Source organism: Coenobita brevimanus, chromosome 8 (genome assembly GCF_032717465.1).
Source record: "Coenobita brevimanus isolate Jiangsu-jjx chromosome 8, ASM3271746v2, whole genome shotgun sequence".
NCBI lineage: Eukaryota > Metazoa > Arthropoda > Malacostraca > Decapoda > Coenobitidae > Coenobita > Coenobita brevimanus.
The window spans coordinates 16,496,845-16,523,036 of NC_136961.1; the positions used below are offsets into that span (position 1 = coordinate 16,496,845).

General features: G+C 42.8%; 1 pseudogene; it reads left to right on the forward strand.

The window, feature by feature from the left end:
* Positions 1 to 26,192, forward strand: part of LOC145406709 (protein CFDP2-like) — a 26,972-nt pseudogene extending 780 nt beyond the window's left edge.

Below are 26,192 nucleotides of genomic sequence, written 5' to 3' on the forward strand. Positions count from 1 at the left end.
TAATGAACGATAGGTAGGAGTAGACTGAAGCACCAGTCGAGAAGGGCAGTACTCCCAAGGTGAATGGAAATCTGATGACAGGGAGAGCTGAACTTTCCGTTTCATCAGCCGTCGGGACTAGTACCTGACCATCTCCCTTTGCTGAACTCTTTCATACCTTCAGTAACACAGAGAGTAGGCCAACATGCTCTCAAGTACAAGTATCTCTAACTGCCAACACCAAACTACATGCGCAGTACACAATACACTTCCTTTTCAAAACTAGAAAAGAAAAATGGCTACTAATAACCAAGCCAAAGAAAAATGGCTACTAACTGCCTCCTCGGGAGGGGGGACCATAAATGCCCTCATCATCTGCTCTTCTCCCGGAGACGACTCACCGAGGTGCCTGGAACCACTGTCTGACTCGCTTCTTCTTCATTTATGCAATATTCACAGCCTTTCCTCTAACTTTCGCTCTGTTGAGCACCACCTCTCCTCCTCTACACCTCACCTTCTCTTCTTAACTGAGACTCAGATGTCTGAGGCAACTGATAGCAAACCCTTTTCTGTATCCTCCTACTTTCTCTATACGCATTTCAAAGCCAAATGTGGCTGTTTTGTACGCAACAACTTATCTTGCTCTCATGTTATTGAATTTGATTCTTTTGAATCTTGTAGTCTCTGGCTTCGGCTTTCGTGCCATTCTCTGACTAAATATATCTGTGTTGTTTACTTATCCCTAATTGTCTATCTATCTATCTATCTATCTATAGCCCGACGCCCTAATCCCGCAAAGGGTGGCCACAGACAAAACGCCTCCAAGTCACTCTGTCACCCACCATTTGACTACCCTCCCCCCAACTCACCCCCCCCTCCCTCATATACCTCTCAACTCCATCCCTCCACCTCATCCTCGGTCTACCTCTTCCTCCACCTCACCTACATACACCCTCTTAGTCAGTCTTTCATTCTCCATTCTCTTCACATGTCCAAACCACCTCAGTGTATTTCTCCTAATCTTCTCAACCACATCCACATCCACCCCACAGCGTTCCTTCACTTCTTCATTCGTCAACCTGTCCCTCCACGTCACTCCACATGCTCCTCTCAAGTAACTCATTTCCACTGCTCTCACTCTTGACTTGTTCCCCTCTTGCAAGGTCCATGCCTCGCTTCCATACGTCAGGGTAGGGATCACAATACTATCATGCAGTGACTTCTTAACTTCCATACTCACCTCCCTATTTCTCATCACTGCTTTCAGTGTACCAACAACCTTCCTTCCCTGCTGTACCCTTTCACGCACTTCATCCCCCAAAGTTCCATTCTTACTCATCACACTACCCAAGTACTTGAATGCACTCACATTCTCCATATCCTCACCATCCAACCTCACTGCACACTCTGTGACTTCATTCCTCTCAAACACCATAAATTTACTTTTGTTTACATTAACTTTCAGCTTCCTCCTCCTACACACTGTCCCAAATTCATTCACCAAACCTTGGAACTCCCATTCATCTTCACTCAACAGTACTGTATCATCAGCAAACAGCAACACCGGAAGCTTCCAAATCTCACCCTCATTCATTAGAGCCACCCCCACATCCACTGCCCTACCCTGCACCTCCTTTACAACCCCATCCATGTATATATTAAACAGCCATGGAGATATCACACAACCCTGTTTCAGTCCCACATTGAGATCAAAGAACTCACTCAGCTCACCATCCACTCGCACCGAAGCCCTAGCTCCCTCGTACATACTCTTCACAGCACTCAACAATTTCCCATCCACTCTATATATTCTAAATACCTTCCACATACCTTGCCTATCTATTCTGTCATAAGCTTTCTCCAAGTCCATGAAGGCAGCATACACTTTCCTTCCCTTCTTTAGATACTTCTCCACTAAACATCTTAGAACAAATATCTGATCTACACACCCTTTTCCCTTCCTAAATCCCCCTTGTTCTTCTCCAACTAGCTCCTCTGTCATATGCCTAACCCTGTCAATGAGTATTCTACCATATATTTTACCAGTCACACTAAGTAGGGAAATACCCCTATGGTTACCACATACTTCTCTCTCCCCTTTTCCTTTGTATAAAGGAACAATTATACCTGATTTCCAGTCCTCTGGAACCCTTCCCTCTTCCCAATCCAATCTACACAGAATTTCCCAACTTAATCTTCTTCATCGCTTCCACTACTTCCGCCCTACTGATCTCTTCCTCCCTCCTCTCATCTCTTCTTCTCCCAGCCACTCCCCAACCTCTTATACTCGCGCTGCTCTCACTCTCTACATTCAACAAATTCTCAAAGTGCTCCTTCCATCTCCTCACTTTCTCTCTCTTCTCCACCAACAATCTATTATTCCTATCTTTCACTCCCCTACTATTTCTCCTTTCACACTGCCTTATTTTCTTTACCTCCTTCCAAAACAATTTCTTACTCTCCCTCCATTTCACACTCAGATTCCTCCCAAACTCTTCATCCACTTTCTTTTTACTCTCCTTCACTAGTCTCTTAACCTCCCTTCTCCTGCTCACATATACCTCTCTCTTCTCTCTCTCATCTTCTCCCCTACCTCTACTCGCTGACCATTCACTATATCCCTTCTTCTTTTGTTCCACAGCTCGTTTCACCTCATCATTCCACCATGCTGTCCCTTGCACACCCTTGCATCACCTCCTCACTCCACAAACCGCCTCACATGCTGCGCCTATCTCTTCCATGAATATCTTACATACGTCTTCCACCCCTTCGATCTGCTCTAGCTCATACCTTCCCAATCTTTCTTCCACTATGCCCTTATACTCTGTCATTTTCTCACTATCTTGCAATTTCTCCACTCTTCTCACAGGAGTTGCTTCCTCCTGTCTTCCCCTTCGTCTCCTCAACCACTTTCTTTGCAGCTCTACCTTGGCCATCATTAAGTGATGGTCCGAGACTCCATTCCCCCACCCTCTCCACACTCTTGCATCCACCACTTGTCTTCTCATTCGCTCATCCACACACACGTAGTCTATAATTGCCTTTCGTTCAACAAGTTCACCATCCATCCTCCTCATTACTCTCCATGTATACCGGTGGATCATCTTATGCCGAAAGTAGGTGTTGGCTATTGCCAACCCCTTACAAGCACAGATGTCCACCAAAGCACTTCCATTCCCATCTACGTCAGCTGGCACACCCCACTGACCAACCACTCCATCCACTCGTACATTCCCAACTTTACCATTCATGTCTCCAATCAACAGCACTCTCTCGCTCCTCTCAAACTTGTCCATACACGCTTCTACACTCGCCCAAATCTCATCTTTCACTCTTGCCACTCGATCCTCTGTCGGGGCATACACACATACAATCGCCCACGCTTGTATACCTACTTTCATCCTCACCCATACCATCCTTACACCCACTGTTCCATACTTTCTTATATTTCTCCTTCCACTTCTTGCTTATCATCAGACATACTCCCTCTCTTGCCCTCTCATTTTCATTGACTCCCGCACATATACCTAAACCATATTCCCATTCTCTCACCCTTTCACCTCTTCATTTAGTTTCAGTCAATCCACATATATCCACTTTTGCATCCTCAAGCACCTGAACAATCTCTCTCTCTTTCACTTCATCATTCACTCCTCTCACATTCCACGTTCCCACCCTAAGAATGTCCTTTGTCCGTTCCTTAGTCATCAACGTATGGTCCGTCCGGGTCCGAGGCGCTTTATTCGCTTTTTTAGTTAGTTCTTTTTACGGGGTGGGTCGCTAACCCACCACCAACCCTTTTAGTCGCCTCGTACGACAAGCAGGGATACTGGGGGTGTATTCTTGAAACCCCCCCTACCCCCAGAGGGTACTGACTATAAAAAATTCTTCAACTATCTTACTTGTGTCCCCACCCCGTGGCGGGGGGGACACAATCTGGCCGCACTATGGGGTGGTACTACTACTCTGTGGCCAGGTTGTGTTAGGAAGAATACTGCCACCATATTCCCTGCATGTCGTAAAAGGCGACTAAAAGGGGCAGAGTGAGGGGACTAGGGACTCCCTCCTCTGTTTTTTAGTTCCTAAGAAGAGACAGGCCAGGGGGATGGAGTTATCCCCGTACCCTGAAGACTGGGTCTATGAATGTGCGTGGATGTAGTACGATTGAGGCTAAAAGGGAGGAGATTGGGAGAATGTTTGTGAGAAGAAAGTTGGATGTGTTAGCTTTGAGTGAAACGAAGATGAAAGGGAAGGGTGAGTCCATGTTTGGAAGTGTGAATGGAAGATTGTCAGATGTTGATAGAGGAAGGACAAGAGAAGGTGTGGCCTTTTTAGTGAGTCTGGAAGTACAGCAGTATGTGATTGAATGGAAGGAGGTGTCATCGAGACTGATGTGGGTGAAAGCGAAATTTGAACGTGAGTTGTGGGTGTTTGTGAGTGCACATGGGCCTGGTAGTGAAAGGGATGAAGAAGAGAGGGAGTCTTTCTGGAATGATGTTGATGAGTGTCTGCAGAGTTTTAGAGCGAATGTGAATGTGGTAATGATGGGAGATCTGAATGCTCGAGTGGGAAATGTAGCAGTTGAAGGTGTAGTTGGTATCCATGGTGTGCCTGGAAGAAATGAAAATGGGGAACGAATGATAGCGATGTGTGTTGAGCGAGAGATGGTGATTGGAAATACGCTGATTTAGAAGAAAGATATTTATAAGTATACGTGGGTGAGACAGGAGGGTGGATGGGTTGTTGATAGAGCTTTGATGGACTATGTGGTTGTGTCTAGGAATGTTGTAGGAATATTGTTGGATGTGAGAGTTCTGAGAGGGGAGGGTGGAGGTATGTCTGACCACTACCTGGTGGAGGGAAAGTTAAGAGTAGGTAAGAGATGGGTGAGAGTTAGGAGGGTTAGGTGTGGCAGGGAGGTTTTGAAACTGAGTGAGTTGTATAAAAGAGAGAAAAAGATAGAGTATCAGGAGAAATTGAAAGATGAGTGGAATGCAGTGAAATATCGGGAAAATGGCAGTGTGGAGGAGGAATGGCAGTTGTTTAAGAGTGCTGTGGTGGGGCATGCAGAAGAGGTGTGTGGTGTGAGACGTGTGGGTGGTGGTGTAAATAAAAGAAGTGAATGGTGGTGCGAGGAAGTATGGCTGTGGCTAAGAAGAGACATGCATATGAAGGGTGGCTGAAGAGGAAGGATGAGATGTCATATGAAAAGTATAAGGAAAGAGGAATAGGGCGAGAAGGGCTGTGCATGATGCTAAAGTGGCAGCAGATGAGAGGTGGGGTAGGCGGTTGACAAAGAATTTTCAACAGAATAAGAAAATGTTTTGGAAGGAGGTGAAAAGAGTGCGAAAGGGAAAGTCTGGGAAGGAAGAAAGAGTAAAAGCAGAGGATGGAAGGATGTTAATTGAGATGGATGCAGTACAGAAGAGATGGGCAGAGTATTTTGAAAGATTGTTAAATGTAGAGGAGGAAAGGGTGGCTGAGATTGTGGCGGATGGAAGGGTGCAAGGAATAAATTGTGTTGGGAGAGTTGAATGATTCTTTGATCACGAAGGAGGAAGTGGAGAAGGCAGTAAAGGAGATGAAAACAGGGAAAGCTGCAGGTATGGATGGGTGTGCTGTGGAATGCCTGAAGGGTGGTGGAGTGATGATTGTTGACTGGTTAGTAAGATTGTTGAATGTGTGCTTTGTGAAAGGTATGGTGCCAATTGACTGGGCAAGTGCTTGTGTGGTCCCGTTGTATAAAGGCAAGGGTGATAAGTATGAATGTACTAGCTTTAGGGGTATAAGTCTGCTGAGTGTTGTAGGTAAGATTTATGGTAGAGTGTTAATTATGAGAGTTAGAGAGGGTACAGAGGGAGTGATTGGTGATGAGCAGTGTGGCTTTAGGAGAGGGAGGGGATGCGTGGATCAGCTGTTCGCTGTGAGACAAGTGTGTGAAAAGTATTTAGCGAAAGGCAAGGATGTGTTTTGGGCATTCAGGGATTTAGAGAAAGAGTATGATAGAATTGATAGGGAGGCTTTGTGGACTGTTTTAAGATTGTATGGACTTGATGGTAGGTTACTAAAAGGGGTGAAAAGTTTTTATGTAAATAGTAGAGTGTGTGTAAGAGTGGGAAATGCTGTGAGTGATTGGTTTCCCGTGAGAGTGGGGCTGCGATAGGGATGTGTGATGTCACCTTGGTTGTTTAATATTTACATGGATGGTGTTGTAAGGGAGGTGAATGCAAGAGTTTTAGGTGGAGGTCTGAGTCTGATGAATGTTGATGGTGGAGAGTGGAATCTGAAGCAGCTGTTGTTTGGAGATGATACTGCACTGGTGGCTGATTCAGAGAAGGGATTGAGACAGTTGGTAGAGGAGTTTGGAAGGGTGTGTGAAAGGAGGAAATTGAAAGTAAATGAGAATAAGAGTAAAGTGATGAAGTGTACGAGGTTGGTAGATGGTAGGAGGATGAATATAGTTTTGAATGGTGAGTTGCTTGAGCAGGTAGAGTGTTTTCAATATCTAGGGTCACATGTTGCTGTGGATAGAAGAATAGATGCAGAAGTGAAGTTTAGAGTAAATGAAGTAGGAAAGGTGCTGGGAGGAATGAAAAAAATGTTTAGATGTTTGCTTAGAATGGATGTAATGAGAAGGCTGTATGAGGGTGTTGTGGTACCGACTGCGTTATATGAGGCTGAAACATGGAATATGGGTGTAGCAGAAAGCAAAAGTTTGAATGTAATGGAGATGAGGTGTCTGAGGAGTATGTGTGGAGTGACGCATATGGATCGAGTGGGAAATGATGAAGTGCGAAGGAGAACTGGAATTGTTTGGGAGATGGCTGGTAGAGTTGAGCAGAGGGTGTTGCGATGGTTTGAACATATGGAGAGAATGGATAATGAGCGATTGGTGAAAAAGATAACTAGATCTGATGTGAGAGGTGTAAGGCTGAGAGGAAGACCACGAATAGGATGGATGGACAGTATGAAGAGAGCGCTGGATGCGAGAGGGATGTCTGTTGAGCAAGGAAGATGGCTGTGCGTGACAGAAGTAAATGGAGAGAAATTGTGAATGAATAAGTGATGATGCAGCCCTGAGGGGATTTTCTCCCGCATTTGGTCTGATCAGCTACTCAGGTCAGATGAGGGTAAGGGGATGGGTCTGTTATGATGTGGCAGGGGTAAACCAGCTCTGCTGTCGGGCCCTGCTGCAGATGTCACTGATTGCATTGCGCAGTTGACCCTTGTGCGGTGTGGTGCGGTGAGGATCTGTCAGTTCTCCTCTTTGGGGCTAAGATGCGAATGAATGTGTTTGAATGGATGAGTAAATGGAGTGTGTCGTCCTGTCTCGGCTACCTCTCTTTCCTCTGGGGAAGCAGCCTAGGTATATAGATAGATAGATCTTGCTTCTACGATGGAACACATTCTATCCATTTCTCCTTTTTCTGAAATCTCCATTCTAGAAAATTCCATTGGTCACCACCACCTTTGGCTCTCCTCTCCTTTCAATGATTCACCTGGTGAACAAGCCTACTTCTTTTCTATCCTTAATGGCCTAGGGCAGCTTGTACAGCACCCTACCCATATCCGTGACTCACTTGAAGAGAGCTCTAATATATTTGACCTCTTCCTTACAACTAATCCTTCTGCTTACAATGTTAATCTTTCCTCTCCGTTGGGCTCCTTCGATCACGTCCTTAATACCTGAACCTGTCCTATCACTCCAGTACAGCCTAGGGACCATCCAAAGAAAAGTCGATTGTGACACTTTGGAGCTGTGGATTGGAAGGCCCTCAGGCAGTACTTCTCTGATTTTCTGTGGAATGATTAATGTTTCAATGGCTGGAAGCCATCTGAGTGTGCCTTGCACATTATGGAGGTCATTCTCTCGGGCATGGAAACATACATTCTCTTCTCATATTCTTGGACTAATGCAAGAGAGCCTTGGTTTAATTATGCTCGTTCTAATGCTGTCCACAACAAGGAGAAGGTCTATACAAGGTACCACAGCCAACCCACCCCTGAACAACATCGTTTTTATGTTTCTGCAGGGAAACGTGGTAAGTCTCTCCTTCGCTAAGCTAACAACAATTTCATCCGTACTAAATGCTCTCAACTTTCCAACTTGATTTCTTCCCACTCCTTCTGGCACCTTGCTAAAAATCTTTCTAACAACATTACCTTATCATCCTTCTTTCCTCTCTTCTACTCTAATGGCTCTGTAGCTATTTCTTCTGCTGATAAAGCAGATATCTTCGCTCAGACTTTCTCCCCAAATTCCACCTTCGACGATTCCAGTGCTGTTCCTCCATCACTTCCCCTCTCTGACTTCCTCATGGCTTACATTAAAATTTCTTCAGCTGATGTACTTTCTGCCACCACTGGGCTCAGTACTAACAAGGCATATGGGTCTGATGGAGTCCCTCCTGTTGTCCTCAAGAACTGTGCTTCTGTGCTTACACCCTGCAGAGGTAAACTCTTTTGCCTTTGTCTGTCAAGTTGTACTTTGCCTCTTGCTGGAAGATTGCTCTAATTCAGCAAGTCCCATCAGCCAGTCCCAAAGAAGGGTGACCATTTCCAACCCTCTAACTATCATCCAGTTGCTTCAACATCATTTGTCTCAAAAGTTTTCAAGTCAGTTCTTCACAGAAAAATTTTAAAGCAACTTTCCTATCACAATCTATTTTCTGATAGTCAGTATGGGCTCTGTCAGGGATGCTCAACTGGCGATCTTTCAGACTCCTGCTCACATTCCTTTCAGGACTTCGGTGAAAGCTTTGCCATTTCACTTGACATCTCAAAGGCTTTCGATTGAGTCTGTCATAAATCTTTAATTTCCAAACTGCCCTCTTAGGGTTTCTATTCTTCTGTCTGTGCCTTCATCTATAGCTTCCTTTCTGGTCATTTTATAGCCACTGTTGTAGATGGCCATCATTCTTCTCGCAGATCTATCAACAGTAGTGTTCCTAAGGGGTCTGTCCTATCACCAATTCTCTTCCTTTAATTTATCAATTACCTTCTAAACTGTACATCTAACCCTCTCCACTCATACGCTGATGATTCCATCCTTCACCTCTCCATTCGGTTCCCACAACGTTCGTCTCAGCAGTTACTTCAACAAACAAGGGATGAGAGTATGGCACACCTAATGTCTGACTTGGCTCGTATCTCTGACTGGGGTAAAATTAATCTTGTTCTTTTTAATGCATCAAAGACTCAGTTCTTACACTTATCAACCAAGCAAAATCTTCCACAGGAGTACCCACTAATGTTTAACAACATCCAGCTCAATCCTGCATCATCCTTAAACATACTTGGGGTTTCAATCTCTCGGATTAATCTAGGAAGGATCATATTACATCTCTTGTAAAATCTGCTTCCAAGAAATTAGGTGTGCTTAGCCGACTCCATACTTTCTTTACCACTGCACAGTTGTCGACTATGTGCACGGCTTTTGTTTGCCTGTGTAGAGTACAACTCTCATGTATGGGGAGGCTCAATCCTGCATCATCCTTAAACATATTTGGGGTGTGAGAAATTTCTAGTTTTTTCTAGTAAACAACTCGTAGTTTTTTTTTTTTTTCTATGTGAGGAAGAAGGAACCAAAGGCCATGGCCCGCAGTAACAGTTCCCTCCAAGAGAAAAACAAAATACAATAGAGAGCCAAATTCAACATCCGATCATTTTGAGATGCCTGGACACACTGCGTTTGAAAGACTGGAGATCATAGGCAGCAGGAAATACAGATAGAGGGAGACAGTTCCAGAGCTGACCTGTTGCATAAATGAAAGACTGGGAGTAACGGTTAACTCTTGCATTAGAGAGTTGGACAGAAAAGGAATGAGAGTTTGCTGCCAGACGGGTGCTACGCGCCCGTCGTAGAGGTGGAGGAATTCAAGCAGACAGTTCAGAGGAGCAGTGACCATTAAAGTAGCAATAGAAAAGAGATAAAGATGCAACAGTGCGGCGAAGAGACAGAGGTTGAAGGGAGTCAGCAAGAGGAGGAGAGTTAATGAGACGAAATGCCTTTGACTCCACCCTATTGAGAAGAGCTGTATGTGGGGAGCCTCCCCACACATGAGAGTTGTACTCCACACAGGGGCGGATAAAACCTCTGTATAGAGTCAACAATTGTGCAGGGGTAAAGAAAGAGCGGAGTCGGCTTAGCACACCCAATCTCTTGGAAGCAGATTTTACAAGAGATGTAATGTGATCTTTCCAAGATAAGTCCTGAGTAAATGAAACCCCAAGCATGTTCAAGGATGATGCAGGATTAAGCTGAATATTATTAAACATTAATGGGTATACCTGTGGAAGATTTTGTCGGGTTGATAGGTGTAAGAACTGAGTCTTAGATGCATTAAAGACAACCATATTATTTTTACCCCAGTCAGTGATACGAGCCAAGTCAGACATTAGGTGTGCCATAGCCTCATCCCTTGTTTCTTGAAGTAACTGTTGAGATGGGCGTTGCGGGAACCGAATGGAAAGGTGAAGGGTGGAGTCATCAGCGTATGAGTGGATAGGGTTAGATGTACATTGATGGATAAAAGGAAGAGAGTTGGTGATAGGACAGAGCCCTGAGGAACACCACTGTTGATAGATCTAGGAGAAGAACGATGGCCGTCTACAACAGCGGCTATAGAACGACCAGAAAGGAAGCTAGCGATGAAGGCACAGATAGAAGGATAGAAACCGTAGGAGGGCAGTTTGGAAATTAAAGATTTATGCCAGACTCGATCGAAAGCCTTTGAGATGTCAAGTGCAATGGCAAAGCTTTCGCCAAAGTCCCGAAAGGAGGATGACCAGGAGTCTGAAAGGTAGGTGAGAAGATCGCCAATGGAGCGTCCCTGACGGAACCCATACTGACGATCGGAAAGAAGGTTGTGATAAGAAAGATGCCTTAAAATTTTTCTATTAAGAATTGACTCGAAAACTTTTGATTTACAGGACGTTAAAGCAATTGGACGATAGTTGGAGGGTGTTTGAGTGGTCACCCTTCTTTGGGACTGGCTGAATGAGAGCAAACTTCCAGCAAGAAGGAAAGGTACAAGTTGACAGACAAAGGCGAAAGAGTTTGCCTAGGCAGGGTGTAAGCACAGAAGCACAGTTCTTGAGAACAACAGGAGGGACCCCATCAGGCCCATATGCCTTGTTAGTACTGAGGCCAGTGATGGCAGAAAATACATCAACTGAAGAAATTTTAATGTCAGCCATGAGGAAGTCAGAGGGGAGAAGTGATGGAGGAACAGCACCTGAATCGTCTAAGGTGGAATTGGAGGAGAAAGTCTGTGCGAAGAGATCTGCTTTATCAGTAGAAGAAATAGCTACAGAACCATCAGAGTGGAAAAGAGGAGGGAAGGATGATGAGGTAAAGTTGTTAGAAAGATTTTTGGCAAGGTGCCAGAAGGAGCGGGAAGAATTCGAGTTGGAGAGTTGAGAGCATTTAGTATGGATGAAATTATTTTTAGTAGAGCGAAGAACAGACTTAGCACGATTCCGGGCAGAAACGTAAAGATGATGTGATTCAGGGGTGGGTTGGCTCCGGTACCTTTTGTAAAATTGTCCTTAAGTAAATTCAAACTAGTCTCATATGGGTGTACAGTGACTTACACCTTAACTCACCTAACTATTCCTCTTCTATATCCTAGATAATCCCCCCTTAAATTGGCCAATTCATAAAGGGAACTTAGATAGGGAGTTCCGGACAGCAGATGACGACGAGCCTGCTTTTCTGTCAGTTGCGTGGGGAATCAAGCGTCCTTGAGGTGCATATGTACAAACGTGCTAGCTTGATGATGTCATGGAGCAAAGTGAGTGAACAAGGGAAGCCTCTATCTCCCTCACAGAATGGTAGAGGTGCCAACTATTAATTAATTACAATGCTAAATACAGTTAGATTACATCATGATATATACAGGGTGAATCTAACAAACTAATCTTAGTTTTAATTAAACTAAAGCCAAACCAAATATTCCTTTTAACTGTGTAATATGCTAAACCTACATCTGCCTTTTATATGAGGGCCTTTTCATCGTCACACACGTCATCTAACGCGCAGATGCAGTTTAGGTCAGTGGAAATTCCCAAGTAATTACACGTATTTACAGAATAGTTGTGCACGAGGATTAAACGCAGTAGCATTTAATTTATTAATAATAAGAGTTATTAAAGAGAACGTAATTTCTGGGTTATAAAAACCGCTTGAACAGTCATTAACGATCTCGGGTTTTCTTCTGCTTCTAACCAAGGACAACTATTTCAAAAAGTAGAGAGTACAACTGCTGTGGTGGAAAATATTTTCCCTCAGTGTTGGGGCCAGGCAAAAATGATAGGCTGCATCATGTAATGTGACCCATAGCCAGGAGTTCCCTCCATAGTTCTCGAGAACCCTATGCTGCGGCCCTTCTAGGTCGCGCATCTTGACCCATTTGATCTCCATCATCCCCAGCATTTGGGGTAGCCACTAACTCAAGGGGTACCAGTTTATCATTAGTTTTTATGCTGGTATGTCCCCTACATTTTAATTTTACAAGTCTCAGCACCCCCTGTGAATTGGGATGCGTGGAGATCACCTTAGCTAATGGCCACTGGGATCTTGGTTGTTCTGTTTTCACAAAGACCACATCCCCTGTGTTTATAACAGACTTATTGCTGGCAGCCTGAACCCCATAATATCTTTCTCGTAGGCTCAAAAGATATTCTTCACTCCAATGTCTATTCCAAGTATCCAATACCCTTTTCAGACATTGATATCCGTCCTACAGATGTCATCTGAAATAATTATTCTCAATGGTAGGATCATCTACTTCTTCCAGGATATCCACACAAGGCACCGGATGGTGCTTCCTGCCATATAACATATGAGCTGGTGTCAAGGCGTCTATCGAAACGCTAGTGTCATCTAAATAGGTTAGGGATCTGTTATCAAACCTATTTTCAACCTGTTATCACTGTTTTTATATCCTCTCTTGTGATCTTAGTTCTGTGTTATGTTTTCCTTAGGAAGTTCTTGCCAATACCAACCATTCATTCGGTAAGTCCATTTTGCCATGGTGCTCTTGGAGCTGTGAACTGCCAGGTACAATTTCGGATTCCCAGTGCCGACTTAACATTTGGGTCATTCATTATGTTCAGCAGTAAAGGTGCTGCTCCAACGAAATTAGTTCTGTTGTCGCTTATTAACTTGCCTGGACACGACCTTCTAGCGGCAAATCTTCGAAAGACATTCAGGAATGTCTCTGAGCTCGGATCTTCCACCATTTCCAGATGGACTGCCCTTCTGTAGGTACAAGTTAATAGACAAATGCAAACTTTATGGGGAGTTCCCTCACCCGAACAGTTATAGCCCCTGTGTAATCCACTCCAGTTACTTGGAAGGGCCGACTTACATTTATCCTATCCCTTGGTAAGGCAGGTGGTCCTGGATAGTCATATGGTCATTGTTCATACCTCCTACATGTGATGCAGCCTTTGAGATATTTCTTTATGACCTGTCTACCCTTAGGGATCCAGTACATTTCCCAGATTTGAGCCAAATTCCATGGCACACCTCAATGGAGAGGCAATTCATGGACTTCCTTTACAATTAACTGTACAAAGTATCTGCTCTTGGGTAATAATATGGGATGTCTAGTATGGAGAGGCAAATCAGCATTTGTTATTCGGCCTCGGCATCTAATTGGACCCTTTCCGTCTAAGAACAAGCCCAAATCTCTTATCAATTTATGTCAGTTCCCAGTGCCCTGGCCTAAAAGGTCATATATCTCTCTGTAATAGTTCTTTTGTATTCTTTTCAGCCAATATTCCATGGGATCTAACTTCTGAAACCCCACTTATTCAAAAATTCAACAGCTAATATAGTAGTGTTAATAAGTTGTCTTATTGATGAGAATCGGCTGATATCAATTACTTCTGGCTCAAGTACTACAGGTTCCAGGTTTACTACACCAACCTCAGCAATACTATACTGTTTCTGTTCAGGCCAATCTTTAGTGAGTAACCATTTAGGATCTTTAAACCACAAGTTATCTTTGATCAGTCTCTTTACAGTCGAACCTCTCGAAAACAGATCAACTGGGTTTTGTTTAGAGGATTCATGCATGAATTTAAGTTTGGGAGACAGCTCTTTAATAGTCTTCACTCTATTATGGACGAAAGGAATTTTACTGTCTTCCTTCACTATCCAGTAAAGACAAATCTTACTGTCAGTCCATATATAAATATCCTTAACTGAGTGTCAAGAGTAGTGGTTATATACCTGGCCAATTTAGTTCCTACTTCTATGGAAGCCAATTCCATTTGAGGTAGGGTTCTTCCTTTAATTCGTGCAATGCTGGCTTTGGACATAATAATCTTACTATCCTCTCCTGTTCTGCAATAAGCTACGGCTCCATATGCCCTTTGAGAAGCATCACAAAATATGTGTAAATGTGACTTCTCATTACTGTTCATTTTCCTGGGAATTCATATGCATGATGTGGTACCAAACTCCGTTCTAATCCGTTCCTATTGTTCCATATATGTCTCACCTAATTCCGTGTTCCAATCCAACTTTTCTCACCAAGCCTCCTGCATTAAACATTTGCCCCTAATAACTATAGGACTGACCAATCCTAATGGGTCAAATAACATGGAGACTGACTTAACCCTTTTTGTGTGCGGATAAGTTAATAATCTTTGTGGGACACGACGCGCCAGCTTTTCTCCCCTCCTCTGCAGCCCGCCACGCACTCCAAAAATTGTATTCTTGGCTTATTTTCACACCCAAACATATTTATTTATCCACAAAACCCACATATTCCTATTCGTTTAAGTTTGTTCTACACGATAAAAAAAATAAAAAAAAAACACACTTTATGTTTGTTAGGGCCATGTGAATAAATATTCAGGAGCATACATCTCACTTCCCAACATCATAAGTCGAATATTTACTAATCAAAATCTGCATATTATACACCATTGGAAAGAGAATTTTATTAGCTTTTGAATGCCGGAGGTCTGAGTTTGATACGATGTATGATGTTCGAGTAATAAGCAAGAAAGTAAAACCCTTCTCCAACAGACAACAGATTTTTTAATTCATTGAGCTCTAGTAAAAAACTTTTCTCGCCCTGCTATGTTTCTATTTCATCATCCTATGCAGAGTTTCATTCCCTTTCATTTCAGTAAAGAACAGTGATCCTAGGCCTCATAGTTTTCAAGAAAAATGCAAAAAAGGCCCAGAATTTTTCATGCATGCCAGCCCGACGCCGGGGAAATTTTTTAAAGTTTCGAAAATTCATTTATTTTTTCTTCCCATATTGAAGAGAAAGTTCAGATGCACCTAACAGTGCAAATCCCAGCTTCCTAGACGCATTCTGTGGCTTGAAATGGAATGCAGAAGTTGCAGAGATATTGACAACCGATACCCACCGCCCAGGGTCGCTGCCACAATGCAACTAGGCAGGTGTTGTTTATTTTTAATCTCCCAAAACAATGCGAATGGTGCTGAAATGTTGTGCATATATGAGATACGATGATATCGAATGATTTCATTACATAATATGTTATGAATGACTGGAAAAAATAATGCTATGAATACTTTTTCACCTTTTTGATATAAAATATGTTTATGGTACTTTCGAGTTATTTTTTACATTATCGTTGTGCCCATTCATGGGAAAAGGAGCGAAAGCGCTGAATATTCAGTCCTAAATGAGAAAATTGCACGCCCTCCGAGGTTAGGCTCTGCCACGGGAGATGAAAGTGAAGGGTCAGATCTGATTAGCAATACAAAGTCAAGTCGCAACTTCGAGCTCCCACACCATGAGCATGGCTAAAAATAGAATCGTAATTCAGTATCAGAACTAATAATAAGTCTAATTATTACGAATACGGACAAAGCAGAAATAAATATGTTTACAGATGTGGAAAAATGTATTTTTTCTGTAATAACATTTTCATCTTTCTCTATCATTTTACGTTCATCTTTATCATTTTACCTTGTTATTTTCGCAATATATATTGCTGTCTTGTAAACAGGGTGGTTGTGTGTGTTTTGCAAGGGAAGAAGAAGATTGTATTTTCTGTCTGGGTCGAGATAATGGGTGTAACTATGTGTTTTTAGGCAAGGTCACATGCGAAAAAATCCTACATCCACTTGTCACGACAGCAGGTGGTGAACTGACAGATGATATGTGAGAGGATGAAGTCAAGGTCATTCTCATGTCCCAAATTTTCGTTCACTTCCCGAAAGTTTTCACGGCTTTCTACAAGTTGCACTGCATCTAATGATCCAAACCATTACAGTAAACCTGAGCAAATAGGCAAAGATACCATGACAAAAATGTATTTTTCACTTATCATGTCTTTTTTGTTTATGCCTGTATTACTTCATAATTGTAAACAGGTGGCTGTGTGCATTTTGCAACAGAGGACAAAGATGATATGTTCTGCCTGGGTTGTGATAATGGGTGTAGTTGTGCTTGTTTAGGCATGGCTAGGAATGAAAAATCGAAAATCCACTCATCACAGCAGCAGGCTCTGAACTGTTTGATGGGGCGTATGAGAATGTAGTGTAGATCAGTGTGAAGACGTTCAGAACGTTCGTTCACTTCCCAAAAATTTTGCAGTTTTTTATTGGCCATGCTCAAACAATGCCTGTGGCCATTTATTGGATAATTGTTATTTGACGCCATCGGCCACAGAGGGGTTAAAGGGACAGAACCGCTCAGTACCGTCCCCACTCACAGCTCATTTGATACTGAATAACCTGTCCACTCTCTTGCTGGTATCGGGACCCACAGTTGCCAACTCATTTCTTTTGACAAGGAGCAGGGAAGCTATGACCCTCCAAAAATGACACAAACTAACGAAAACTTTTCCTCTGACAAAAGTTTTTATACTTTAATGACGCCAAAAGCATCAACGAGTATAGTCGCAGCCACACTCATATGACGACAAATGCGTCATCGTGCGAGGAGGGGTTAACAAGGACCTTTTGGTGAGTGACATCGGAGAAATTAATTGGTTTCAAGCTTATTACATCAGCTGTTGTATCCCAGTTAAGACCCTACACATTTTGAATTTTGGGAATGTTAGAATTTGGATAGTCCTCTTGTATTTTATTCCTCAAAAGTGGTGAATTTTTATTCCAGCTCTGTAGTGGCAAAATTGCCTTCCCACATTCGGAATTGGCTATTTCATAAGCCTTCAAAGCTTCCGACTCTGTATCAGCAACACCTTGCAATTATCTATGTAAAAAGCCTGCCCTATTTCTGGGCATTTGGTATTTTCAAAATGATGCTTTAAGGTGTTGCAAAGTAGGAAAGGACCAGCATGAGAGCCAAAGAGCATTGATCGGAAACATTAAGTTTTCAATGGACTATCCTCATTTTGAGGATCATGAGGCTAGAGGAATTTTGTAAATCTCCTATCCTCCTCTCTCAGTCCTATTCTGAGAAAAGCCTTACTAATCTCTGCTGTATAAGCATAAGTTTTTTTTTCTAAATCTTAGTAACACATTCTGTTAGTGCAGGTCCAGAGTATAAGCAATCGTTCAAGCTAGCTGATCCCTTGGACGCTTCACTACTACAAATGAATGCTATCCGTATGGGAGTAGTTAATGAATCCTTACTTACAGCATCGTGTGGTAAGTAATACCCGTTTTTGTGGTTAACAGGGAATTCTATCTCTTCTATAAATTTATTCTTAAATTGATCTTTTATAATATTATCATATATGGTTAGATGTTCTGGTTTATCTCTCAACTTTCTTAGAAGAAATTTTAACTGAGCCTTAGCTGCTTGGTAATTTGTTGGTAACTCTGAATGGTTTAGTTTCCATGGTAATCCTACCCAATACTATTCGTCCTTGAATTCCACATTGATTATACAAATCCAAAGTTATTTTATCTTCTGGGGTTGGTTCCTCAGAGAGTATTCCTACACTGTCTAGATCCCATAATTTGTGTACAAGTTCAATTTGCTCCTCCAGCAAGTCATTTATCTGAGTAGGTTCTAGGTCTGCACCAATTCTAGCTACCATCAATGACTGTGTGGGGGTAACAAAGACTGAGTCTACTACTTTAGCCTCTCCTTTAACTTGTTTTGGAAAAGGCAACTGACCCATAATAAGATTACCTCCTGGACTCTTGAAGAACTGTACCTTATTCTTCTTGAAAGTCCTATGTAGGAAACTCCCACAGTAATCAGAAGCAATTATCATTTTGATGGGACCCACAGTATCTGATTCTATATTCCGTTTAGCCAACTTTATCCCTGAGGTTTGTAGATGATCAGAGGTTTCCTTCAGTCATTTATATATATATATATATATATATATATATATATATATATATATATAAATATAGATACTTGTCTCCTTATTATCCAGTACAGCTGCTGATATACGGCATTTATATCTTCCTAATTATATTACAGGTCTAACTAAATCAAAAGACTGAGCTTTCTTAGTTGCTGAGATTCCTGTAATGGCTAGATTTATCTTGCCGATAATAGGTAACTTTAATTTCTTCACAATGTCCACAGAAATAAAGGTTTTCTAAGCACCCATATCAAAAAGGGTACATACCAACAGGTTTCTATCCACAATCAATGCCTTCACATCTGCTGTTGGAACTGCTGCTGGCAATACTATTGGAGCATTCCCCCTTGCAATTGTCATATTGATGCTTGCAGGTTTAGGAACCTCATTTTTCATCCTTGGGCATAAAGCACTATGATGATTCCTTTTGCATTTAAAACAAAGATTTAATTTAATTTTGCAGTCGGCCGAAGTGTGTTCGGAATTCATCAGATTATACAACATCCCAATTCATGAAGCTTTCCTACTTTAGAAGCATAATCAGGATAATGTTGACAAGATGCACTGGAATGTTGCTCACCACAAAATGACCAAACCTTCCTGTCCTTTACCATGGAAGGTTTTAATTCCTTAATTTCATCAGCTTGTCTATTCCTTGTTTTTAATACTTTATCCTCAGCCTTTAGGGAACTAAGGAAAGTACCTATCTCTTCCTTAGGCACATACTTAGTCTTCTGTGCCTTAAGTTTCCCAACCAGTTAGTTAGTGGATTTTTTCTTTATTTCAATCTTCTGTTTATTCTCGGTAGGTTTTACTGTTCCTTGCAAATGTCCACAGAGTTGCATCTAGCCTTCCTCGATCTCTTCGCAGGAGAAATTATCCTTTTGGTACCTACCATACAAAGGATCCTTGGTTTTTGGTAGATGCTTTAGGAACACAATTCTTGAAAGCACCCAATCTGATGTCTTAATATCTTTCTAAGTACCTAAGGCCTTTAAATTACAACTTATTGCAATTCTAAATTTTTGCATGGAATCAAAATCGTGCCTAGGCGTGGGTAATTTTATTAGAGCCTTCAGTAATTGATTTATAACTTGCCCCCTGTCTGCGTAATTTTGTCTAAGGATGGTCAAAGCCACCTCATAATAATTTTCTTCTGGTAATTCTTTAATCACCTGATATGATGTTCCTTTGACCTGTCCTAACAGATATGTGAGTTTGCTAACCTTAGGGAGATCTGTTCTATAATGTACTAAATATCTGAATTGATCCCAAAATGGATTTCCAATTTTGCTCCTCATCAAACTCCGGGAGCATTATTTGCGGTACACACAGCTCTACTCTGCTGTGCCTCTAATTGTGTTTCCACAGCAGCTAATTTTGACTCTAGTGTCTTTACTACAGTTAAGTATTCTTCAAATTTACCTTCAAACTTCGTAGTTTCTGACTTTAAGAGTTCCTTATCATCAGCCTTTACTATAGCCGCTTCTAAAGTTATAAAACCTTCTTCGTACTTATTCCATCAGTCTTTCAGCATATTTAGGAGACTATTTAATTTCTCCCTTGACAAAGGTATTTCATCCAAAGCAATCATTTATGGCTCTAGTTACCCATCCAGCTTTACTACTAGAAGATCTTTGCAACAAGGAAACAGGCAAGTTGACTGATTTCTAATTTAATAATTAACTATGAGTTTCAACCACAAATTTACCACAGCTTAGTAATTATCTTAATATTTTAAATTTTGAAGAGGGTACGGATTAAGTCCATTATATCAAACCTATCCCCCTGGGTTATCAAACCTCTAGGGTTGTATATATCCCCCCCACTCAATTTCCAAAATACTCATTTTCCGGCTCAGCTAATTAATTATTTAAATTTTGACGAGTGTAGGGATTAGGTTCGTAATATCAACCTATCCCTCTAGGGTTATATCTCATCCCAACACTCTGTTTTCACATCCTCATATCATTTCCTCCCAGGAGAAGGATAGTATGGTCATGCTTCTTATCTAATACGGCATTTAGCCTTTCATCATCGCAAAGGGAACTTGCCCTTCTACCCGGAGCTCAGTATACACGCATTTCCACGTCATCCACTTCAACAGAACGTGGTAGTAGGCAATGCCCAACGAAAGCAACTTTAATCACATAGTGCTTCGGCACACATCTGCTTTCCTCACTCTCAGGGGAACCAAATAGGTTCTACTAAAAAATCGTAGGTCCTTACTCCTCCCTAAAATTGTCCTTAAGTAAATTCAAACTAGTCTCATAGGGTTAGGTGAACCGTAACTTACACCTTAACTCACCTAACTATTCCTCTTCTATATCCTAGATAATCCCCCCTTGAATTGGCCAATTCGTGAAGGTTACTTAGATAGGGAGTTCTGGACAGCAGATGACGACGAGCCTGCTTTTCTATCAGTTGCTTGGGCAGTCAAGCGTCCTTGAGGGGCGTATCTACAAACGTGCAAGCTCGACGATGTCAGGGAGCAGAATGAGTGAACAAGGGAAGCCTCCATCTCCCTCATAGAATGGTAGAGGTGCCAACTATTAATTATTACAATGCTTAGTACAGTTAGATTACATCATGATACATACAGGGCGAATCTAACAAATTAATCTTAGTTTTAATTAAACTAAAGCCAAACCAAGTATTCCCTTTATCTATGTAATATGCCAAATCTACAGCTGCCTTTTATGAGGGAATTTTCATCCTCAGACACGTCATCTAATGCGCAGACGCAGTTCAGGTCAGTGGAAATTCCCAAGTAATTACATGCATTTACAATATAGTTGTCGACGAGAGTTACACGCAGTAGCAATAATTAATTTATCAATAATAAGAATTATTAAAGAGAATGTAATTTTTGGGTTACAAAAACCCGTTGAACAGTTATTAACGATCTCAGGTTTTCCTCTGCTTCTAACCAGGGACAACTATTTTAAAAAGTACTGTAGAGAGTGCAAGTGCTATGGGGAAAAATATTTCTCACATGGGGTTTCATTCTCTTTGATTTATCTTGGAAAGATCATATGTGTATATATATATATATATATATATATATATATATATATATATATATATATATCTGTGTCCAGTGTTAGCCTCCATGATGCAGAATGCAATGAAACTGGCTCGATGCTTCATTTGTTGTATGAGAATCCGAAACAGATGGGTCGTGTCTGGACCACGTTTCACAGGAATCCATAACATACAGTAGTAGACTATGATATAATAAATTGGTGTATGTTACGAATGCATAGTGTTTTGCAGGTGAATAATATGAAAATGTTTCGAATCCAATGTCATTAGGTTTCTCACTATCTGCCCCGTAGCTCGGAACCAAACTTCCACTCACGCATTCCCAGTCCAGCGCTCGCCCTACTGTAGGCAGACGTCTCTATGCCTGAACTACGAGCTACTCCTTGTACTACTGCTAGCTCCTACGACCTGTTGAGGGGTGCATCCAGCAGTAGTTCTAGGCCGCCGGGGCCACGAAGATCACGGAAGTGGTGGTTTGGTTCAACGTGAAGTCTGGGTAAGGGTTCATCAAGCGTCGGGACACCGATGCTGATGTCTTCATACACAGACTCGGGATCATTGCACCAAATACCCGGCACGTTCGGCGCTCTCTCGGCGAGGGTAAGACGGTGGAGTTTCGTCTCCATCAGTCACCTAAGGGTCCTAAGGCTCGGGATGTCACTGGGCCGGGGGGTGTTGCTGTGCAGGGCTCTGCCCATACACTGAGGCGCCCTACGGCCCACAGACGCCGGCCTCGAGGTCCTGGGTGTTCTGGGGAGACAAACCTCCTCGTTTCGATGTGTGTCGCCATGGCTCAGGCTTTCAGTGGGGGTGACAAGGCTGTTTTGCACTTTCTCCTCCCTCAGATTTTCGAGGAGAAAGGTCCACGGCCACCTCCACCTCGGCTGTGCAGTACACCGTGGAAATGGCTGCGACTGGATGGTCCCCTCAACAGGGCTACTGGCTCGACTGGTCCCACAATCCGGCACCGACCACGGACATGGACTTGGACGTTATCACTACTGCTGTGGAGGTCCACCCCCTGCCATCAGCTGCCGAGGGGGAGAAGCCTGCCTCATCTGTTTTGTCCGACCATCTGGACGTTGAGGATCCTCCCCCCTCGGTTTCTCCATCTGCTGCTGTGAGTGTGGGCCTCACGCCTTCTGATGGCCCTTCTGCTTCTTCCTCTATGCCCGAGGCTGCCCCAGCTCTTCCATCTATCAGTGCTCAGCCAGCTGTCTTGATCTCGTCGTCTGATCCTGTGAGGTCCACCATCGATCCAGGATCTCGCTCCGTTTTTCACCCTGATGCAGAGTTCCTTCAAATTATTGCTCGTGCTGTCGATCAGGCACTGGAGAATTCACAGCAAGGCTCTCTTTCCCAGCTTCAGTATTCAACCAACCTGGAGCTCTACGAAGGTCTTGACTGGGATTCAGAATACACAGATATCTCAGACTCTGACGATCAGTCTTAAGTGGCCCCTTCAGTTGATGTGTTCTTTTTGAATGACCTTCTGCTGCTCCATCTCTGCAGTCTCCCTTTGGCCAGTTTGCTCCCCTTGCCTCCGACTTTATTCACTCCGTCATCCTGCTTTACTTTTTTTTTTTTTTTTTTTGCTTGTTGCCTTTTTTTGGGTCTGCATTTCTCTGATGGGCTCTCTGTTTGCCTGTGCCCCACCACGTTGCGGGGCAAATATCCACAACAACAACAACCGCTCCCCTGCTCTCTCTCTAACCCTGACTTCCACTTCCTTCCACCGAGGGGGATACAGAAACTTTGGTGCGTGGGTGTACACCTAATATTCACCCTAAGGTGTATATTGGAAAACTTTAAAGGGAAGGGAAAGTGGTTGTATGCAGTTTTCATGGATTTGGAGAAAGCATAGGACGGATTGACTAGGGAAGAAATGTGGAAAATATTTAAAAAATAAGGAGTAAATGAGAAGCTGCTGAATGCAGTGAAAAGTATGTATGCAAGAGCTAAAGCTGTCGTGGTGTGGATGGTCTGGATGTTAGATTGAAGCAGGGATGCGTCATGTCTCCATGGTTATCCAGTCTGTATATGGAAGCAGTAATAAAAGAGATACAAGGTAGGGACGTGGATGTGGGAGCAGCCCTTACAAGAGAGGGCAACGTTTGGAAACTTTCTGTTCTCTTCTTTGCAAACGATACTGTATTGTTAAAAGAAAACAAAGGAGAGCTGAAAGACTTGGTGAATGAGTCGGGGTGTCTGATAGAAACGATGAATATAAGGAAGAGTAAAGTTGTGCTCTACAAGGGAAATGAAGTTACCGATTGCACACTGAGGCTGGATGGTGAGGAAATGGAAAATGCGAGTCCCTTTAACCCTAGACCACTAAACTTCAATGCCTGTTACAGTGCAACTAAACGTGGGTATATTATACCTGAGTTTGGAGAAATAAAAAAAAAAAATATGAAAATTTATTAAAGGAGGAAGGGCAAGAGAAGGTGTGGCCTTGGTAGTGAGTCCGGAAGTACAGCAGTGTGTGATTGAATGGAAGGAGATGTCACTGAGACTGATGTGGGTGAAAGCGAAATTTGAATATGAGTTGTGGGTGTTTATCAGTGTATATAGGCTTGGTAGTGAAAGAGATGAAGAAGAGAGTGATTCTTTCTGGAATGATGTTGATGAGTGTCTGCAGAGTTTTGGAGCGAATGTGAATGTGGTAATGATGGAAAATCTGAATGCTAGAGTGGGAAATGTAACAGTTGAAGGTGTAGTTAGTATGCACGGTGTGCCTAGAAGAAATGAAAATGGGGAAAGAATGATAGGGGTGTGCGTTGAGCGAGAGATGGTGATTGGAAATACCCTGTTTCAGAAGAAAGATATTTATAAGTATAAATAGGTGAGACAGGAGGGTGGAATGGTTGTTTATAGAGCACTGATGGAGTATGTGGTTGTGTCCAGGAACGTAATAAGAAGATTGTTGGATGTGAGAGTTCTGAGAAAGGAGGGTGGAAGAATGTCTGACCTATGCCTGGTGGAGGGGAAGTTAAGAGTAGGTAGTAGATGGGTGAGAGCTAGCAGAGTTAGGTGTGGCAGGGAGGTTTTGAAAGTGAGTGAGTTGGATAAAAGAGAGAAAATGATAGAGTATCAGGAGAAAATGAAAGATGAGTGGAATTCAGTGAAAGATTGGAAAAAATGGCAGTGTGGAGGAGGAATGGCAGTTGTTTAAGAATGCTGTGGTGGGGCATGCGGAAGAGGTGTGTGATGTGAGACGTGTGGGTGGTGGTGTAAGAAAAGGAAGTGAATGGTGGTGCAAGGAAGTAAGTATGGCTGTGTCTGAGAAGAGACGTGCATATGAAGTGTGGCTGCAGAGGAAGGATGAGGTGTCATTTTCTTATTCAACAGAATAAGAAAATGTTTTGGAAGGAGGTGAAAAGGGTGCGAAAAGGAGAGTCTGGGAAGGAGCAGCAAGTAAAAGCAGAGGATGGAAGGATGTTAATTGAGATGGATGCAGTAAGGAAGAGATGGGCAGAGTATTTTGAAAAACTGTTAAATGTATAGGAGGAAAGGGTGGCTGAGATTGTGGCAGATGGAAGAGTGCAAGGAATAAATGTGTTGGGAGAGTTGAATGATTCTTTGATCACAATGGAGGAAGTGCAGGAGGCAGTAAAAGATATGAAGACAGGGAAAGCTGCAGGTATGGATGGGTGTGCTGTGGAATGCCTGAAGGGTGGTGGAGCGACTATTGTTGACTGGTTAGTAAGATTGTTGAAAGTGTGCTTTGTGAAAGGTATGATGCCAATTGACTGGGCAAGTGCTTGTGTGATAAGTATGAATGTACTAGCCTTAGGGGTATAAGTCTGTTGAGTGTTGTAGGTAAGGTGTATGGTAGAGTGTTAATTAACCTCTTAAGTCCTAATTGCATCAATTGATGCGATTTGAGTTTTATGCCAAAATGCCTAATCGCATCAATTGAACGCGGCCTGTAAAAAACTGCAGAGCACTTGCTCCACCCCAATTATGACGTACATGGCTTCAGGCCAATCTGAACTCGCCCCTGATGTGGCGTGAGGGGGTGGGTTCGGGCCAACCCTGGCAGTGGCGGTGCACCCCCTTCTCGGCTGCCTCCATCCCACCCTCTACTCCACTCCCTCACCCCCTCCTTGTCCCTCATCACTCTCCAACACCTCCACGCAATTGTATCTCTCCTCCCACAGCAACCTGCGTCCTGTCCCACCCTCTCTTGCCCCTCCTCCCTCCCTGCTAGCCTCGTCACCTCCCCCAAAACCCCAGCCCATCTCTCCCTCACTACCCTTTCAACCCCCAACAGGCCCCCGAGTGTCAGGCCTGATGTACGTACCTGTTTCATATTATTTCTACTTCTTCCCAAACATTTGCACCTCACTCTGTTCGTTTCTCACTTCGTACCTACCAGTTCTGTACGTACGTAGTTGGAGAAAGCTGTATGTTGTACCACATATGATGCATCTTTTTTTTTTTCTTTCTTCCTACCTGCCCAGATTACCACCTCTGAGTAGTGTCCATCTGTGTTAGTTTTCGAAAGACTATGAGGCCTTGTAGGGCTAATCCCCGCACCTGTTTCATCTCCCCACACATACAAACACACCTGTATTCATGGGTGGTGTGATAAATTCCAATGAAATGGAGAGTTTCCAAAAGAGAATCTGGATGTTGCCGAAACTGTAATAATAAGTGTGATGAAGTGTAATGATAATGTGATAACTGTAATGGTGTGATAATTGTGTAACGAGTTGGGACAGTAAAAAGAGAAATCGGAAACAAATTATTGCTTTTTTTTTTCCTTTCCTATGCATGCATTTATAACATTATTCAACTTTATTTTGATGTCATTGATGGTTATAAACATTTATATGCATCTGTGTTAGTTTTGGAATGACTGTGAGGCCTTGTAG